The 14581-nt window shown below is 39.7% G+C and overlaps 1 protein-coding gene across 2 annotated transcripts in view; it reads left to right on the plus strand.

Annotated features, from left to right (window-relative positions):
• Positions 1-682: 682 nt before the first annotated feature.
• The window catches only part of LOC139473374 (uncharacterized), a 31323-nt gene continuing 17424 nt past the window's right edge, over positions 683-14581 (plus strand). The window contains exon 1 of one of the 2 annotated variants that reach the window (XM_071255927.1): positions 683-850. The gene's annotated coding sequence lies outside the window, so the exon portion shown is untranslated. The remainder of the gene's footprint in view (positions 851-14581) is intronic. The other variant, XM_071255926.1, reaches the window with a different exon arrangement.

A 14581-nucleotide genomic window follows, 5' to 3' on the forward strand; every position in this document is an offset into this window, starting at 1 on the left:
AGTTCTGCTATAGCACTGTCGTTCCTTTTAGTTGCCTATTTTTATTTAGTTTGTTTTTTGCATCTGATGGTGGTTGTAAAATCCAATGTTTTGTTGAACTCTCCCAAATCCGGTACTTAATAGTTGAAAAGGTCATGAATGCTGTGTGAAGAAATCCGAGCCTGCCAAGTTAGGCACTTATATCTATCCCGTGTGCTTCTGGGATAAACACCACACCTCGTCAGGCGGACAATATTTCAAATAGTGTTGACACAATCTTCAAGGTGCTTTCTTCGGCAAACCTTAACCCTTGTTTTACTTCTTTTTGATGCTAATTTGGGAAAGGTTTTTATCAAACAATCTTTCAGGCCCACACAACTTGGGCTCGTGAGCTACTCAATATGTCAGAAGCTTTTCTGGTGATCTTACAGGCTAAACAAAATAAACCATCATATTTATTAATTTATCCAATACTCTTGATTCGCATTCCTCGATGTCCGCCCACACAGCGTCCCCTCCCTTGAATGCGTTTCGCCGTTGACTTCCGTTGTGCGCTCCCTCCACTCCTGGTAATTGCACGGTTCACCGTCAAATCAATAGCCTGGCGTGAAGAGGGTTCTCTGCTGTCGTTCAGAGAGCTGCGCGCGCATACATGCTCCGCCCCTTGCCTTGTATACAGAGCCTGCACGTGCAATAGTAAGTAGGTAGACTGATTACATATTTATGCGTCTCCACACCGATCTACAAAAGCGACGGCTGATTGTGTTGCGTTCATTTGTGTTGAGGAAGGAGCGAGCGCTTGAAGCCACCAGAAGGCCCCCCAGAAAAGCTTTTCGCATCCAGCAAGGAGTACCGGGTCTAACAGTGATAGGTAAGTCAACTTTACTTGTACAGACAGCCAAGTTAAGACACAGAAAGGAATTTCTGTGACTGTCGTGGGAGCAAGGTGACATCGGTATGAAGTATAATTTTGTAAATGAAATTTTATTGAACTGTGAATGTTTCGGACAGTCAAAGAACTCAGCATGTTGTGAACTTCTTAGGATGTTTATATACATGTAAGAGAGGTATTTAAGATGCTTTTCAAATCATTATTTTAATGACGGTGCGTTTTATCAACACTCGAGTAGAGGTAGGTTCTTTGAACTTGTTTTGGGGGTTGTATCAATATTACATTTTGTACTTCATCTGGAAAGAAGGGTGTTGCGTTTGTAGGATTTGTCACAAAATGGAATTAAACTGAAAAGCGGAAATAGTTATATCTATTATTTTTTGTTATCTCATTTCTCGCATATGTGTAAAGTAACCCTTAAGATGACAAAATACAAACATACTACATTTGTTAAAAACACACGTTGTAAACTTCACCAAATTTATTGCATAAATGAATTCTGCAAAGTATACCCGTCACTACCACACATGGTATGTAACTTATGATCTAGACAAGACATGGAATCAATACTAGAACCACACTACAACAGCCAGCAACTGTTCTGTAGCGGATCCGGATTCTTTAACTGCGACTCTCTAAATTATGTATTTTTAAATTGTCTGTTGTTTCGATATTCAATGTCTTAGCATTTTCAATCGGTGAGAGAGATAATCTATTTATTCTAACATTTGCCGATGTCATGGCAGCATTTTCTGTAATGTATATATCAATATGGTACTGCCATTCTAACCCACATTAAAGGATAACCTTGCAAAATAGTTTAACTTTAATAGTCTAAATAAAGATTGTAAGCACATTTTCGTAAAAACCCAAACTGAAATTAGTTCTCATCTGATCTGACTGAACGCACCATGGACTGATAATTTATTTAATTTCAGTAGAAACAGATTGAAATGAATATTTGTGCTTTGCCGCGACGCGCCTCCATTATACATGTTCAGTTAATACTATCTACGTTGATATTTCCTATCCCGGAAACGTGTAGAGACATAAGTAGTGAAACACAGGTTATAAACAAGTTGTAAATCTATTTTTCTGGATATATTTCTTTGGAGTTACTGTAGATGGGTGTAACTCAATGTATGATTGCTTTACATAATTCCTGATTCCCATTTTTAGACTGTTTCCTGAAATACATTTTCAGACCACCTTTCGTTTTTCGACAGATTAATAATTTTTGTTTTACTCAAAGTGGTTAAGCCCCTACCGACCCGAGGTCAATGCAGTCCAATAGTCTAAGGCGCCTGTGCTATCACAGTCACACACACACACAAATAATTACAATCTCAAAAACAAAATAAATATTTTCACACATTAATATTTTTAAACGTATTCCTATGCTTGACAAACCTGCATTATATAGGCTCGCCTATCTTGAACTGTCTTTGAAAATCCTGAAATGTTTTTTGACCGCCATGCCCCCTCGACGATCACTGACTGTCAGAGATATCATTAAGCCATCACTGCTCCTCCACTTCTCTTGGTCAACATCAGTTACCTGATGCCTCTCTTCCCCCCACCACTGTCGCCCCTAGATCAAACCCGATAAGGGTTCCTGGTACTGTCAACTCAATCTCACAATTTAATTTTAAAGTACACTTTTTGACCGAATGCCTTTGAAATGTGAATGCCTGGAAACTTAGATGTGGCTGGAACTTGTGGAATCCCTCTGGGAAGGACGGTGGAGAAGGCCATTTTAATCTTTTAACATTATTTGACGGTTTTTGGAACATTGCCACGTCTTTAGGAACCAGTTGGGGCTGCTGCACGCGGAAGAACCAAACACACTAACAGTAACTCATTGAATGTAAAAGAATTGAATGGTACGTGTTTCTGTTTTCTTGAATAGTCATTTATTTGCGAAGGTTTCTTGTACGTGGGACCTGGACGCTATGTCAAGAGTCAATGAGGTTAATGTTAATGACAGAATACACACAGTTGTGTATATTGTTTCAAACAATAAGCATTGGATTCTGATGATTCAAGTAAACGTTTCTAACCACCCAGAGTCATCAAGTTGTTTCTTGTACTGGCAACTTTTTAAGTAAGTGGAATGTCGTAGCTTACTAGTTTCTCGGTGTTACGAAAGCATTCAAACATTGCCTTAAGCAAAGCCGTCACATAAACTAGCTTTATCCGACGGCAAAATTAAGAAGTCTAGCCAAAATCCTGATAGGGATTATTTGCTATTGACGAAGAGTGGAAATTGGACAGGAGGCGAATTGGGAGACAAGAGAGGTGACGACGAGATTGGCCATGTTCGTGTTAGGTTTGCGGTCTGGTGGCAGGCTTGGCTAACACTAGATGTTTGGTTTGGGGATTTGCAGGCATTTGCAAAGTTGCCGTTGGGTTCTGTAGAGAACTTCCTCACGACACTAGCATTTCAGTCTACTAACAAACGGCCATTAAACCACCCTGACAGAATCTATTTCGATCCCCGTTACCGAAACATATTAAAATCATTTGTCTGACTGAATCCGTTTAGACAGTCAGACTGGTTAAGCTACTGAAAGCATCTCATTTGAACTACAGAAACCAATGACACCACCACATACAGTGCTCCTGATGAGACACAGACAAGGATCTCACAAGGCAACATCCACATTGTTTATTAGGTCCGTGGAACTTGTGTTAAAAGCAGCATATCTTCCAGATATATTAAAATCCTTTATTTGTGACAGTAAATCACAATTATTTCAATCGAACTGGATGAAAGTGCGATCGAGAGTGTCATCTGTACCCCTAGCAACATCAGAACAAATCTTTTAAAAAAATGCTCATCAGGTTTGTCCATTGACTTCCAGTGCAGTATTACAAGACTTCCTTTATGTCCTTCTCTGACCCAGCTTCCGCCCTGTATTGTAACAGCTTATAGCAATGCCGCAGCTACTCGGGTGTCAAGCCCTGTATCCTACTCACAGTAGTAATTATTGACGCCCTCGCCTGCAAGTTTGTTTCAAATGAAGTCCGCCAGAACGCACAAAGATTTCAAGGACATCAAATTACGCCAACCTGACTCTGGCAAAAGCTGGCGATGAGCCTGTTTTGTAGTCTACTGTCGCGCATACCAATCTGTATATAGCTGTATATGCGTACACATGGATTCCACTACACTTGACATATTTCTGGGACGATGTATGAAAAAATTCTTCTTTATCTGTATTTTTCGAGTACTTGTATTTTGTGCATTTGTGCTATTTCAGCTGTTCCAATGTTTACAGTGCTGAATGATCTGGGTGTAGGCGTGCCTACTAGTCTCGAGTGCTCATGTTGTTTGTCTGCCTTGTATTCTATACTACAATGGTATATCTGACGTTCTCATATTACAATTGCTGGTGTTGTAATTATCATTTATTAACACTCTAATCCTTGAAGAGTTATTGCAGGAAAACGCCACTAAATGGTATTCCATGTATTTCTATACAACATCCATACAACCACCCACTCCGTTGTATCCCGCGGAGAACGACTCAACAAAAGAACCAATCTAGGTGTGATGCAGTCAAATAATACTGCTAAGGATAATTGACAAGTGGCTGGACGAAATTTGGTTTCCCTGTTCAGAAACAAACTGTATGCTCTGGTGAATGCACACACAAGTGCGAACAATTAGTTTGAAAGCTATTTGTAAAATTAGATTCAAATGCTGGAAATAGTACCAGACTGAATAACATTACATTACATGAATTATAGTGCTCACATCATATCTGTTGTTTTAATAATTAAGTTAAGAAAATGTCAAAAAATGGTAAACGGTGATGAATGCCCTAAAACTAGCCCACTTCACGTTTCTTAAATGTATTGTAGTTTAGACTACTTAACGGTACCTTAAATATCAAAGTGCATAGAAACGCGTAAATACTATATTTCTCGAAAAGGAAATGAACAAAACCCAATGACAAGACAGCGGTGAACACGATGTAATATATAGGAGAGAGAGGGAGAGGGTGTTTGAGATAACCCAGACCCAGCAGGTTTTTCTCGCTCCGCGGAATTTGTTTCTGATAGCTCTCTGTTTCCTCGGATATATCGGGAATTTTCGATCATTTTATCAGCGCGCCACCATTTTCTTCACATAAATGATATCCCGTCTGACACATTGCATGAGTCAAGGGGATGGACAATTGGACGACATTACGTAAAATAATGTTCGGTGTTCTCAATGTTTTGTACCTGTGCTAGCCCCTTTAGTGGATGAAGATGGTTTTACTCGCTATTAACGATGTTCCAGCCTGAATGGGCTTCGCATCGGCTACACTACAGTCATGTGTCGATCCGTGTAAAGGTGTGCGATGTACAGTGTTCGTGGAAGGGTGCGCAGTTGTTGTTTGTAGTGCATGGTTACGTCCCACCGGAACGTCGTGCGTGCTGTGTCATGACTCACCTCAACCCGACCTGTTAGACTATATCACTGTACATAACAACTGCCCAGCCTATGTAAGTTAGTTTACCAGATTAAACAGTTCACTATAAATCACAAACGTTGTTATTAAAGGAACCACAACATCTCTGGAGCAATGTGCTGATGACTTCAAGGGCTTGGTGAATAGTCTCCTCAGTCACTGACAACTTCTCATTACTCTTATGATGCCAAACTGAACAAGCAGTCCCTGCTATCATGTTGCTGTATATCATTTATACATCAGTCAACATATTGCTGTAAGAGATAAGACGAACACAAAAACCGAAGCCAAAAAAGTATTAAAAAATGCATGAGGTTCTTACGTTTCAAAAACCTACAATACACCTAACGCCTCTGAAGACAATGTAGCGTGACACACTCTGACGTCATCGCCAACAACAACAAATAGGGATGGCGCCTTCGTCATCCTCCAGATTTATAATTACCTACATTGCCACCAGAAGAATCGAAATATTAAACAAGACATTTTGACGATTACAGCATTTGCCTTTGCGTTTGTGATGTTGGGCGGCTGACACAGTTTCTGGGTCTGCAGCTACAGAAGATACTTTTCTCGACTTCCACGTCTTTGTGGACACCAATCAACCGCATGAACGTGTTGGCGTTTTGAGACTACATTATTCATCGATTTTGTCTTTAGTCTTTTTGGTTTGTTGTATTTGTGAAACGGTTTAACTGCGGCATAGTCAGGCTGATACGAACAGTGTATCGCCATGGGACATAACTAAGTGTCTCGTCCTTACTTATCTGGGGTATAAAAGACAACATAAAAAATTGAAACGGTTACAATCTGGGGGACTGTTTTAGGCCCTTCTACACGTAGCTTGCTTCCTATTTCTCAATCAAACTAACGTATCTAGTGATATTGAAAATAGTTTTGTATTTGTGGTTTCCCCCAAATCAAAACATGTCTATCGAACTTCTAATGATGTATTTCCCCATGGAAGTGTTGAAGTATAATAACCAAATACAAGGAATAGATGGACCAGAGGACTTCAACTGCCCATTCGCAGATTATACACACATATCATTCATGGAGGCCGTTCATACGAAGTGATCCCAACTAAATGATTACTTCAGCAGAGACTTACGATAGTCGTCGAGCAAAGTGTGCTTTGCGAAAAGTGACAGTTGGGAGCAAAGTGGGCCCCCGGTATATTTCAGTTATGTGTAAGAGCCGACTGGAATGAGGTTCAGGAGAACAACTTTCCCGATGACGTAGGCCGTTGCTCATATTTGCCGTCACTGGTTTGTGCGGCCGTGCCTCGAATATCGCCTTTAGATGTCTGGAATCGTACATGATGGAGCATTAAACAACATTCACATTTGCTTTGTGGATCTGATCCTGACCGATTTAGAACCTTTTCGATCGCCAATTTAAGAATAGTTACGCTGCGTGCCTTCTGGTAAATACCCGGTGTGACGTCAAACATGTCGAGTTTTTGACCAGTGTCAAGGGGTTGTATCGAAAAATACATATTTCCCCGAAAAGTCTTGAAAAAATTCCAGACTGTGGAAAATAAAAGTAATAGTCAACACACACAAAATGCGTTTTTTAGAATAAAATATTTATTAAAATATCTTCTAAACGAAACCCCAGCCAATCCCAGTAATACCATATACTGGTTTCTACAGGGCATTGATTGTGTACGGCGAACCTAATTAGTTATCTAAGGAAGAAATCGCTATCACATCAGTTATAAATTGAAAACCTTTGCATGAAGTTAGAATGTATGAAGATACCTCTTGTGTTCTATTTATAGCTGCATTAACAGTCGTACAAAAGAAAGGCCGATATCTTTGATAATTGAGATTTTGCCTGTGTTGAAATCATATACATACACGTGACGTCATAGCACGGTGATATTAGAAGTGGCATGTCAAGTATGACGTCATAAAAAGCCACTCCTGCAACGCGGTGAATTATGTAAACATGAATCTCATTTCGTTCTGCCAGATCGCTATGAATGTCAGTTTACGCACAATCCGTCAAGCATCCAAACGAAAGAAAGATGTTTCTTGAAATTCCATCATCAAAATAAGAAATTTCATATAGAACATATTCCTATTTTTTCCCAGGGAAAAAATAAATGAAAACCGCAGGATACATTTGTATAGCTTATTGCTAAGCTGTGAACTAATTACTTTTGTTAGTCAGGGTTAGTGCAGTAACTCAATCACAGGTCTTTCCCAACTGAGACAATTGCAGTATTCACAAACACATATTGCTCGGACCTATTAAGTATATTAGCCATTCAGCAAGCGACAAAGCCAATGAACATTGCTATGGATTGTAGTGGACAACGAGCCGTGTCAAGTCAGTGCTCCCGGGCGTGTATGTGGAAGCCAAGAACAACACCCCAGATGCTGAGTTGTTAAGATGGAAAAGATCTAATCCTGTCAAACAATCTCTGATGGTCTCTAAGGCGGCTTCCAGAGCTCGATTGAATCCAGAAGCTTTACTTCTTAGCAACATGTTAATGTTCTAAGCTGTGAACTAGTTATATTTTAGTGCAGCCAAAGCATAGTTAATAGGATAGCCTCAATTTTCAGGGTATATTTCACAGTGAAGATGATTATGATGTGTGTTAGTGCCGCGGTCTATGTCGTCGCTGCGTGGATCGTGTTAATCAGCCACAAGGGACATGGTAGCAATACATGAACTTGTAAAAAGATGTCCCTACGGCTGCCTGATCTCATTATCTACAATTTGAAGATCACCAATCTTTCTGTGTTTTATTATTTTCATAATAGTGATTATAATGAAGATGTGATGATGATGATGATGATGATTATTATTATCATTATTTGTTTTATAATTAAAAAATAATAATAATGATTTCTATTTTTATTGTTCTCGGAGCCTTAGGTTTTATACTTTCCAATGTTAGGAAGCCTTCACATTCTCCTAAATCTTTTGGGTTGGTTTGACTAGGCAGCTCATCCTTGGAAAAGTCCCGTTCGCTGTCTGGGCTGCGTGTAGAGGGGGCAAGGGTCATGAGCTGCTGATGATGATGATGTGATAAGTACTAACACTTAGTAGTGTTCACAATACCAATAACAACATTTTTCTTTCCGACACGTGCATGTTTTGAAGCCGATACAATACTAAAGTCTACTATTCTTACCTGAGCAAGCCTTTTGATCAATCTTATTTTTCAGGAAATGTATTGACATGTAGTGAAGGTACTAAAGCATAAACATATATTTAAAAATTAATCTTGGTTCACGGACTTGCTCATGGTACAATTGCCGCCAGGTGTTCGAAATAACGGCACGTGTACCCATATTCCTGTATTTCTGTGGACCAAAAGGAGTCCTAGTGTCGTTTTCGGCCACTTTTAAAATGTCACAGATCTGTCTGTTATTAATTAAACCATTTGTTAGTTGACACGAATCAGCATACATCGTGTACACTGAAACAAGGTAGGTCATTAACGCATATAAACACTAGCATCTGCAGCCTTATGTCAACCGTTATTTCCCCTTAGTTACTACAAACAAGTCACGACAAAAAATATGCACGTGTAATATATCAACCACCTTAATCGGTTAAAGGAATAAGGAGACTGTAAACTAAGAAGGCAGATGCTATTGAAGTATTCCATGATAACGATGCTGGCACGTTGGTTGTTTCTTAAACATCAATCCTCCATTGTAAAACTGTAATTGATAATATATGATACGGATTTTTTACGTACATATCTCAATAATGAAATGAAATACTTCCCTGAAGCCTAACTTTGCAATGATAGTGCCAATCTCTCATGTACTTGAGTAATGTAAAAGACGTTAGAATTTCTTATTGAATTCATCGTTTCAATCTATATACAGGAACTGTTATGATATTTCCAATCATTGATTACCACAAAACTCTGGTCTCAATGACATCCTGATTTGGATTAAATGAAGTATTAATGTATTTTACCTTGTTTTGTCAATGATTTCGACCCCATCCCATTGCCCTGGGATATGTGGTGGCAAAGGACTTCTAATTGACGCCATGTTTCTTCAGGCGGGCGCCCAGTGTGTCCAAGGGGAGATAATCAAGGACCCTTTCATTTTCATTTCCGTGATCTCGAGAGACTTGAACAAGGCCCTACAGGGAGGTTTGGGGGCCCGCGGTTTTGAGTATTGCCAAGGTATGAAAACCCTTAGTTATTGACCTCATTCTCAGATATGACATCGACCGATATATTTTTTTTTAAATTGCTGGTATCAAACTTAAATATGTGACATTAGTTTGACCCAAGCTGCATCGCCAGCTGTGGGGACGTTATGCAGGATGTCCTCTGGTATCGAGTCAAAAATGAAGTCGGTATTAATTGGTCCTACATCAAAGCGTCGCCTTATGTCCCAAAGGGCTAGATAGTCCCGTATTAATCGTCTTTGTGTCGATATAGACTCAATCCCGTTCTGCACAGCTTCCAAAACCATATGTTTGATCGAATTCATTTGAAGTGCCAAACTGAATCACGTGAATGACTGCACACTTTCATTGACAGTAACATGTTTCGATTGATTGTTAGTGTACCTGCAACAGTCCCATGGTTTATTCAACACTGCTGACTCCCAGCGCATCATTGGCAAATCCTCCCACGCAGTTTCAGGTGCTCTCATGTCCCTGACGTCATAACACGTGTGTCAGTCAGAGAGATGCCCTTGTGCTCGGCCTGCACATACGACACCATGCAGTAACTGGCATACATAGGAGTGTCGAACATTAGCATCAGATGAAGTGAAAACTGTGCGGAACATTAGTGTAAGACAGAGAATGCATATTAGTGAAAGGTAAAGATGTCAGAAAAGTTCAACTTATCATACGAATACTTGAATATTTTGTAACAGAGAAACATTGAATACTTGGTAACAGAAACATTGAATACTTTGTAACAGAAACATTGAATACTTGGTATTTTGTATACGACATCTACTCAGCATACACTTTAGTATGCGGGTGTACGGTATTTCTGATGAGATAGTAAATACTACGTGTCATACAACCAAAGCATAGAGTATGAGACATACATAAAATATAAATGATCAAGTTTACTGTATTTAGCCTAGGTTATACAATACTTATCTATGAGTACTATGATCACAATACATTATGCGTGAGATATACAATACGTGTGATGAAGGATAAAGTTATAATATAATAAAAAAATTAACAACCCGATATCCAAAACATTTAAAATGAGATACATTGCTCTTGAAGGATACGACGTGAGTCTGTGATGAGTAAAGCACAAACTCATGGGGCCATCATGTCATCAATATGGAATAAGGTATACAGTTGTGAATTAATAATTAACTACTGTACTGTATTGAAACATTCACTATTAATGAACTGGAGGCTTTTATTTCCAGTGAAACAAAGAATTCGTAATAGTCATGGTCATTAAACTATAGGGAGGGTGGGGCAGGCTCGTTGTTGAAGCGTTCGCTCGTCACGCTGAAGGCCCGAGTTTGAATTCCCACATGGGGACAATGTGTGTTGTCTCCTGTTGTGATGCTGCTGGAATGTTGCTGAAGGTGGAGTAAAACCCAATCCTTCATCCATTAAACTTTTTATGACAACTCAAACATGCAGGTATAACACATACATGATATGGTATCATACGTTTATTAAATATCAAGATGTCCTTTTTATACTAAAAAATAATCACTGTTCCCAGCACTGAGTTCCACATCAACATAACTAGTTTAATACAATATTCATGATAAAATATATTATTCAGGACATAACGATGAGAAGGGAATCCATAGTGCTAAGTTAAACCAGTTGTACTGAAACGACAGATCTACCGGTCCACGACAACTAGAATTATATGATCATATAACTAAGACAAAACGACATTTGTCGCTCTCTGCTCTTTCTTTGTATGTGGCTTAACACCGCACTCATCAATATTCCATATATGATGGCGGTCTGTTAATAATCTGGAGTCTGGACCAGACAATCCAGTGATTGACATCATGAACATCGATCCAATCACTTGGGATACGATAACATGCATCAACCAGGTCGGCGAGCCTGACCACCCGATCCCGTCAGTCGCCTCTTACCACAAGCATTGGTTGCTGAAGACCTATTCCAACAAGATCTTCACGGGGGCTAAATTAGTCAGCTACACATAAGCAGAAGAGTAGAAAAGAACAAGCTTGATGTTACGTATTCCAATCTAAATAAACTCAGGATTGACCCACACTGCAGATGGGGTGGTATTTTATCTCATCTCACAATAGCTCCCTACTTACATGATCTGCAACTTGCCTGCATTTATTTTCCCCTGAAGTTTTCGTCTGTAGAGAGAATCGCAGTCTGACGTCATTCTGGGGTTGAAGGAAGTTTGGTCGTATTGTAACTAACAGATTAAATCAGAATACTAACAATGGCAATGTGATATAGTAACGGAAGATTACATTTCCGAAGCGCTGAGGGTAAATCTGTAGCCAAACAAAGATATGTCATAGGAAGTAAGAAAGAATCCTGTATTTACTTTTCCACAACCTAACCAGATTACGTTTTCATCAAGTCTGAGAAGCTCCTGCCTCCGAGCCAGATATAATCCATTTGTAGCAAACGTATTCTTCCGAATGGATTGCCTTGTAGCGAGGAATATAGGATTTGATAACCCGGGCACGCTCGGTCCCACACACGTTTTATTAGGTTTAAATTTCGGTCTGCAATTTGCCTACTTGTCACCACTGCGGGAATTTTACGATAACACATTTGTCTGAGGAAGACCTTCTACCTTTCTGGCGCAGTCATGATAGGGCTGTCTCCCTACTGGAAACTGAATTATATAGTCAGCAGATACTCTGTAAAGCGTGGAAGGTTTTGTTGACGATGTGCATTGAGGTTAAAATTACATCAAATGTGTATATAAAGTTGCACAGTATCACCGTCAGGTCCAGGTTCCATGTGCAAGCAGTCGGAACTAACCAGGATGTGTGGCTCATGTGACACGTATGTTGTGCATCGCGATGATCTCACACAGATGGACACGGATGTGTTGAAGTTGCACAGCGACGAATTTATGAGTGGGCTCCACTCAAGCTAATCTAAATAGGTGCTTTGTCTTTGCATGTAGTGGACGTGCTGGGGGCCACACGGTGCGGTTACAGCATCACTCTCACTTGGGGACTGCTACTGCAGCGTTTTCTCAGGCTCCAGTCACTATGACATTATCATACTCATCCCTTTACCATAAAACTCCGTCAAGCATTTCGAGACGTACAGCACTGTTCAAGGACGTACAGCTGTTTTGTCACTGTAAACCCACAACGCATGCAAACAAATGGTCTAAATTGCTCTGCTGAACTGATATTCGGTCATTAACTTTACCTAGTTTATATTGCTTTAAGTCATCATTGTAACAACATACCAAATAATTAATTTGAATAGAGGACTTCATCTCGGTTGTTGCCCAGCAATAGAGCGCGCACAGGGTGCTCTCTCGTGGAAGACCTTGGGGAATTGCACCTGACAAGAGTTGGTAGCGTAGTCTACACGGCCGCGCCCCCGATGTTCTGTCGCCTCGTGTCACAGCAGAGGACGGCATGAGCTGTATAGTTTAGATATTTGTCCATGAAAAGTTAAAATAATGTGTTTAATTAAAACTGGGGATATCTAAACTGTGCTGTTGAATGTTTTCACGGCTATCAATAATTTCAGGGTAGAGAAACCCCAGGGTCTCTCTATTCCAGATTGTGCGGGTTTTAACGAAGGAGTTTATCTAGTGTTTTCTCAACAATGCCGCCATGTTTGCTGACTTGAGGCCTGGTAACCTCGTCGTTTTGAATCAATTATTTGTACAAGGCAGTTGTGAAGCAACCCGCAGTCAGGTCAGGAGACATTTTGGACGGAAGTACTACACCTGAATTCATAACTGTGTAGGTCTGGACTGGCTGTTTTAAAATCAACGGGATATTTTAGAAAAAAAACAAGAACATTGATTCGGTAGCTAAGATGGGCAAATATCAAAGCTACCTTAGCACGTTGAATGTCATATCTCCCAAACCTAAGCACAGATTTACAATAGATGTAGCGCCAATATGGCATAGGAGGAAGGAGGTTATGGAATAGTTATTGTCGTTTGTCAGGAAATGCAGAAATTGTATTGCCTAATTCAGACGATAATTACTCACCCCCGCTCCAGGGAAATTCTTATATGCTAGTATCATTTATTCCATGCCACGGTAACTGTTGATTTCAGTTTGGTGCCGAAGGTACCTGCACTCAGGTATACCTATAATTTGTACCTCGTGTACCCACTTGGATAAGGGCGTTATGGAACATGAAAATACAATTGTATTTTGTTGATTTATCTTGAAAGAATTACTGTATATCTGATATTTTCCCGAAGTGTTAATTTACATCCTGCTTTTTGCTTCCAAGAAAATAATTGCTGTATCACTTAAATATTTTGACTGTATCATTAAACTGTTTGTCAAAGGAAGAGACAGCCATATGTGATGAATGTACATAAGTCACAAAATGTCAACCGCATCCATTATTGAAACAGTTACCTTGGAAACCAGACACAAGAGAGAGAACCCTTTGTTTGTGCAGGTATGCGGTGGATCTATGACTTATAAACTATAAACGCCATAACCGTTTATTGATTTAGCCTGTCACTATTATGTTGTTTGTCTGTTGTTTAACTCCGCGCACAACATTATACCAGCTGTATGAGCGTGGTCTGTAAATAACTGAGTCTCGACCGGACAATCCAATGATCGATATTGCGAGTAACGATCTACGCCGTTGGGGTACAATGTCTGACTACAATCCATCTGTTCGCTGTTTACGACCAGCACATTTGCTGGGGATTCTAACGCGTGTCGGTATTTAGAGGAAATGGTAACAGAGTAGAAGAGTAACTGTAGGTTCAGTGTTGAACCATGCGACACGGTTCCTCCTGAGATTGAGATAAAATAGTCAATTCCTTATAATATGTGCCTCATGTAACATTCAATGCAAATCATAACATTCCGCTTGTTAAAGATGAACTTTTATTCACTCATAAGGCTCATTTTGATTTATGGAAACTTTTCAAAGCGGCGTTAAACCCCACTTGCTCGCTCATTTTGATCGATGAAATGTCCAACAACCAATAAATTGGATCATTTCACAGTTTTACAATTGTCCCGCTATCTACTATTGGTTACGCCTTAAAGAATGGTTTTATCGTTTAAGTCCACTAAAATATTACGATTTC

The sequence above is a fragment of the Haliotis cracherodii genome, unplaced genomic scaffold (genome assembly GCF_022045235.1).
Source record: "Haliotis cracherodii isolate W230 unplaced genomic scaffold, xgHalCrac1.p SCAF_28, whole genome shotgun sequence".
In the NCBI taxonomy this organism is placed as follows: domain Eukaryota; kingdom Metazoa; phylum Mollusca; class Gastropoda; order Lepetellida; family Haliotidae; genus Haliotis; species Haliotis cracherodii.